The sequence below is a fragment of the Rhagoletis pomonella genome, unplaced genomic scaffold (genome assembly GCF_013731165.1).
Source record: "Rhagoletis pomonella isolate Grant_MI unplaced genomic scaffold, Rhpom_1.0 Rhpom_scaffold_00012, whole genome shotgun sequence".
Lineage (NCBI taxonomy): Eukaryota > Metazoa > Arthropoda > Insecta > Diptera > Tephritidae > Rhagoletis > Rhagoletis pomonella.
Window position 1 is genome coordinate 23,498,198 of NW_023458566.1, and position 7,378 is coordinate 23,505,575.

Here is a 7,378-nt window from a genome sequence, read left to right on the forward strand (position 1 = left end):
AAATGGCATGCCTATGAACGAGTTTTAAGTGATGGTGGTATATAATCATAATTTTCTTTATAAACAGTTATTATTTTCTAATATGAATGCCTGTGATTCGAATCGAGGAATACATACAGTGCCAAAAATATAAATTAGGACTCGGCATTTTTGGCTATTTTTCTTTAATTTATTTAATGATTATTATTTATTTTATGAAAGTAAAGCTCTTTTCCTAACAAAAACTATGTAATATCAAATTTCCAACTTTGTGCAAAAAACTATAAAAATTAATTCTGCAATATTTCACCAAAATTTCAAACTTTTTAATTAGAATCTTTAGAAAAAAATTTGGTTCGCAGTTTTGTAACTCATTAAAATTTAGTATAATAAAGTGCGAGTGGAAAGTGCTGCTCATTTGCTTCTCTTTCAAAAAAATGGTCGAACATACATACTTTGTATGAAAAAGATGCGCAACACCCTCAACAAATTTAAAAAAAATGCCAAAAATTAGTGGCAAGCCTTACCGACCTAAAATTGCACTTTATTATACTAAAATTTAACGAATTTTTTTAACAAATTTTACGGATAAAAATCTCGAGAAAATTATCCTACAAAATTTTTGATGTTGATGATGATAAGGATACTGTTTCAGGGAAAACAGTGTGGAAAAAGTTTGCAAAATTATTTTTTGTCCCGTATTCGGCTCTCATAAATATGGTCACCGTATTTATATATGTACATATACTTTCTTAATTACATATGAAAAAGCATCCGAGACGTGCTTAACGCCATCCGTGCAGTGAAAAATTCTTCATAATTACTACGTGCGTATTTGAATGGAAATATTCAATTTTGAACACTTTTCACTTGATTTAAAATGAACATTTTTAAGCGGTAATCAAATAAAAAATTTTCATTTTTACAACGCGTTTTTTTTCTCAGTGTATGTACAAGTATTCTATATATTGATCTCTTTAAGGTTTTCATGTACCAGAATTCCTAAGCCGAGCTTAAATTTCTTTCATCGTGGTGGCTCTATAGATGAAATAAGATTCGGGCCCGCACCTGGGGCTTATTGCCTTTCATTGCCTATTGGATCATTTCGGCAATCGTCAGTCCGATACTATTCGGTGGGCAGCAATGGAAAAGAAAACATCTCTTAAAAAAATAGAGACTGTACGAAGATTATCTAGGAATAGCATGTCGGGGACACCTAGGACTACACCGATTTTATTTTTTTTTTTTTGTTGACGGTGTAGCTCATTTTCATCCGTTTAAAAAAAAATTTTCGAACATACTTTATATGGCGGAAAATACGCCACATCGCATCTTAAAAATTGAATGAAAATGCGTATCCGCGTTGTGACTTTTGAGTTGCTTTTCAGATTAAAAATTTGTCAAATGCGAGAATGTTAATAATTTCCCCACCAGTAAAGTTGTATACATATGTATGTAAGTATTATGTACGGAGTAGACTGGCCACTATGCTAATATTATTGGGTGGTTAGAGCGTTAGAGCTTAAACGGACGGCAGCGTTGATCCGGATAAACTCGGTAATTAACTGCAGAGTCCCAGTTAATCCCGATCAACGCTGTCGTCTGTTTAAGCTTTTACGCAACTTTGATTCATAATTTACTGTGTGAGTAAAGTAGTCGAATTCTGATGGTTTTTTCGCTTATTTCGAAAATTAATCGGTTAATCGTTCGATTAATCGAAAGGAAACCGTATTATAATCGATTATTCGATTAATCGTGTCATCACTATGTAGTCTGTATGGAACATCCTTTGTGACTGTCTAATCCTTAGTACGCTGTGGCTCTGTCTCCTGGCAGAAGGTTTTCCACTATGCCAAGAAATTTGCTTAGTTATCTAAGGATCCTAACGGCATTTGCGAAGCCTCGCCATGGCTAGGCAACTCAGCTTGAGCTATTCCGTTAAAATCTCAACAGACGACAATTTGTGTATTTTTTCGTACCCGAAATATGAATTCGAAATCCAGTTAGATAACTTTCCTGCAGGGTATGCATGCTGGTCCTCATGTTTGCATGTGAACTTATATCTCCATACGTGTAATTTTATGTATGTATATATGAACATCCATATGTATGTATGTATATAGTTTTATATGGTCAGGCGAAATGCGAAATGCTTTGGAAGTGTGGCCTTAATGAAGGACTTTGTATGGATTCCATGGATTAAATTCGAAATTGAAAAACTTGGACGCTTGCATTTTCACAAGTGCTCAGCTTCCTCCTAATTGGACGTAATCGAAACTACATAGCTAAAGAAGGAATCAGACAGCATTGTGTGCGATTGAGAAGCAACCGCTAATCCAAATCCGAAGCAACCCCGTCCTAAATACACAAACAAATTAAAACTTTAGAAGTTAAACGCTCAACGCATGGCCACACTTGACCCAGTAATCATTTTGGTGCACACCCGCCAAAGACTTGGTCTCTTCACCCCGGCTGATTTAAATCGAACACAATATCACTGTGGCCTTGACAAACACAACAAAGTGCACCTTCGCCCCGTCTTCAACTGCTGGAGTTAAGTATTCTCCGTCCACAGCGGACTCACATCCGGACCACTGCGATGTTGTGCTCGCGTGGCGGCTAGAATTAACAAAGTTACAAGTTTTCAGCATTAAAAATGCTAATTAGTCGCGCGACTCACCAAAAAACTTTTCCAAGCTTTGCTATTATACGCCCCCCCCCAGCTCCTGCTTCCGCCGGAGGAAGGCGCTTCCAGCATTCGCCAGCCGATGGCTGCTCCGCTCAGTTCAGCGATGCACAGAACTACTCAAAACAATTTGCATACAACAGCGCAAAGTTGTAGTATAAAGAAAAAGACAAAAAACAAAAAACAAAAGCCAAAAGCGCACGTAGACAACAACAACAACAAAAGTGTGCGCATCAACAATAGGAAAGTGGTGTTGCATCTCAAAGTATTCTGCTCATTGTGGTTGTGTTTTGTTGCTATTTTCATCAGGTCTCTTCTACATTTGTTGTGTTCCGGGCGCTGTTGTTGTGTTCTGTTGTTGTTGTTGTCGTCGCACTGCGGGAATTAAACATTACCCGCCAATTAGGTGCAATGTAACACTTGTACGCGCCTGTTGTCCCGCTCGTGCCGCCCGTGCCGCCCTCCAATGCCTACCCAACCGCCTTAGCCACCATTTAGCAGTTGCGCCCGAAATATTGTTGTAGTTGTTGTTGTGGTTGTTTTTATTTTTGTTTTTGTTTTGACATGCGATACGGCACTTTTGCACAGCGCATCGACGGCGAAGTTCTTTGAATGCGAGCCGGAGACTGTATGACGCCAAAATCGGTGCGGATGCGTGCATGCGAATGGCGCACATACATACATACCCAGCAAAAAACACGATTACCACAGAAACGAAAGTGGAAACGAGCTAGGCGATAGGAATCGCTTACCCCTTCGCTTCAAGAAGGCCTTATTTTAACATGGGCATGTCATTGGCGGTAAGCCCTTACCCGCAGCATTGCCTTCAAACGAAGAGAGAACGCATGGATAAACAGAATCCAGAGAAGCGAACAAAGAATGCCTTATAGAGAAACTAATGTACAACGCCTAGATAAGTACATACTTATTTATATTAAATTGAAATCAGAAAATATCTTAAAAGATTAAATATAATTAAATTTTGTATAAATCAGTGTTTATACATACATATGTATGTATTTAGGTATTTAGATTTTACTTAAAAGTCGGTATGTACATACATGCATATTTAATTAAGCTTAAAATTGTACTTCCTCACTCTTGTACTTTACTTCATTGACTGACTTCAACTTCGCTGCAAATTGAACAAAGCAAAACATGATTTTTATGCGAGACAAATTTCCACGGAAAGTAACGGCAGAAAAAGAATTTTTGAATATTCATTCCATTTGTCAGCTGACTACGATGCAGCATTCTACTTTGCATTCTCCGAAATTAAGCAAAGAAGCGAAATAAAAAAAAAAAATATTGTAGGACATTCTACTTTGCATTCCCTGAAGTGAAGCAAAGAAGCGAAACAAATAAAATATTGTAGAACATTCTACTTTGCATTACCGCCAATGCCTAAAAGAAGCGAAAAAATTCGAAGGCATTATAACGCTATGCCTTCTAGAACACGTTACCACTAAAAGCGATTACCGATTTTTTGCTGGGTACATACATATATACATATATGTAGATTCAGCTACATGTTGCACATCGCAGTTGCATGTTGCATGTGCCCTGCAGCACTGTTTGCACCCGTGCACCAGCAAAGGAGCCTATCTCTGTTTCTATCTGTGACTGTCTTATCTTTCGGCATCAGTTTTCGCAGTGATTACAATACGAACCGAATTCGAGGCCTCTGCTACAGGCGAGCTATGTGTGTGTATATACATATAGTATGTAGATAGTTTGCTGTCATTACGAGTGCTCCTGAAATTGTTACTCCCATTAATGGATCATGTCTAGCTGCAGAATGCACTCCGCCAGCTCTGCTTGCCTTATATGTATGTATGTATGTGCGTCCTGCAGCTATTTTCGCTAATTAAACCTTTGCTTGTTCAACACTTTTGGCCATTCCTCTCGACTACTGGAATTGACAATTTGGCAACTGCGGGCAAACGAAATTGCCTTACATCCACCGCAAATGCTTCTCGAGCAGGGAGGACGGGACGGAACTAATTGTATCCCTTGTAACTGTAAGAAGACATGTGCATTCACTTACATACATACATATGTATGTATGTATAGTTATCTCTACATACTTAAATGGTTTATACACATGTGCAGACGTAAAGGTAACTTTTTAGTCAGAAATTATACTTAAACAAAATTAGGAAAATAAGGAGACAGAGAGAGAGAGAGAGAGAGAGCCTCAGTTGTAATTATATGACGCTCAGGAGCGACACTCATTGCAAGAGCCCATACAATCAGGCCTGCCAACCTGGCCCTATTTTACTTCAAACGGCACTTAATTTTTCAATTTGGCACTTTTTTATCCTCAATTTAGCACTTCATAGCTAAGCATAGTTGGCATCCCTGTATACAATGCGTTAGCCATTTGGAGAGTAGGCCATGCGTGCGAGCAGCCACACATTGAGCTGTATTGAACCATCAAAAGATTGAGCCAGCAGCCCAATGAAGTTTCTTTAGGAGAGTTCCGAGCAAGGGGCTTTTCTAAATAAAATGTAGTCGAATAATGGTTAGATCGGCTCGAGTTCCTTACCAAAAGAAAGTTTTAGTCTATAACAAGTTAACGAGGTCCATGCATAAATCTCTACCTGAAAATATTGCGACTTCAAGTCGGCTCGGGTTATTGTTAATCTACAACAATAAAATTGTATATACATATACTACATACATATGTTATTTGGGCCGAAATATTTATATAGGATATACATATTGAATTCCACAAAAAAAAAAAAATACTCCAATACGATTTTTCGATACATATAGTAAATTTCAAGTCTTAAAGATGCTGGAACGCATTGAACTGAATGTATACCATCGCAGCTGCCTCTATGTACTTGCTGTCAATACGCAATCAATATTTAACAAATTTCTACTCTCCATTCCTCAATTGCCAAGCCCGACCAACTATCCACGGCCTTAATAAGTGTTCTGTGTAGCGAAATTGCCACGGCCTCCACACCGTTTGAATTCCAGTCACGTTTTCTATCAGTTTGAAAGGAAAAAGGAAAATCAATACGAGCAACCCAATCAACACTTTTCGGAAGCGCAACCAAACTGCAAGCGCGAAGCAACAGTCGCCCAACGGACCGCTTTTCAACACTGCGGCACTTCCGGCTGAGGGTGGAGGATTTTCTGTTAATTGAAGCCACAACGTTAAAGATTTAAAAAGTCAAATTTTTCTTCAGCCACCAAGCAGGTATTTCCCCATTTATTATGTATGTATGTACACACAAACATGTATATGTGTGTATGTGTTTTATAAATATAAATACATAGATACTACATACATACATACATATGTATGTACGTGTCCAAAAAGGCTCAGGTGCGCGTTTCCACACATACACATATATATGTAAACATACATACATACACATATTTGTACATCCAATCCTTGTATAATCCTTGTCCACACACGAGGAGAAATGAAAAACTTTCAAACATTTATAAATTAGACTTAATTCCCGATTTCTTCGATTTGATCGATTCTCTTTTGAAAATGATGACTTTGATTAACTTTAGAGCGGAATCAATTGTATTCGGACCAACATTAATCAAAGTTGTGGCGCAAATTGCGGGTCGAGCAACAGCCAGCAGATCAGCAACCGGAAATATGTGTTTCGAATGTTACAAATGACCTGACCGACTTCGGCTGACGATGAGATTTATGGCATAGCGTTTTGCTGCTTTACCGGGCCGCGGGTGCGGGTGTGCGGAGCCGCAAATTTTTAGTTTGACATAATCATGCATAAGTTTGTACGTCCACTCACTTCGCTGGCATTGGACTATTTTTCAAAAGCGTTTTTGTCAAACGCCAAAGCCAAAGCAGAAAGAACGAACTAACTGCAGTCAATACATCAGCTGGGGTGGCGCGTTCTCCCCCCGCCCCCCAGCTTTTGGCTCGAACCGCATGTCGCACACCGAGGTCACATACATAGCTGGATAGCATATGTATATGTATGGAGACTCCTACATACATACATACATATGTGTTTGCTGTCCGGGCGTGAGATTAGCTATGCTCGTCCTGCTGCTGCAACAGCCAGCCTCGTCCGACTTGTCATGTAATGCAATAATATTTGTACAATATTACCCTTGTTTTCGTTGTCCATTCCAGCCTCAGCCTCAGACTCCTCGGCCTCAACCTTTCCATCCATTCACTTTTCCACTTATGTCACATGATAAATGACCTTCTTGTCTTCTAACCTCTATGAATTATGACTTTCTTTTTCTTCGCTTTGCCCTTTCCACACCGCCTATTATTGCTTTTCGGCTATTTTTCTTACTTTTTTTTGTTTTTGTTTTTTTTTTTGCATTTGACACTTTCGCCTTTCATAACTCTTAAAACATGTGCTGTCGTCGTTTCGTTACTGTCATTGCTGCCTCTCTTGGTTTGGTTGTTGTTGTTTTCACTGATGACAATCCAGCAATTTGGCTTAAATACCCTTGAGGCTGTTCCTGCTGCTGCTGAATTGCTGAGTCTGAGTAAGTCGGAAATTGTCTTCGCACAGCCTCAATATTTATCAGGCCAGTGTGGGTGCACGCGTCATCGTCGCCTTCAGTGAGTAACTTCATTGGCCTCATCGTCGCATTGGCTGTCACTCTGCGGATTCACAGTTATGTCTTCGGTTTTATTACTCTTAGCTGAAATGTTTTCCACTTTCGCACTTTCCAAGAGCGTTTGCTTACCGGAATGCC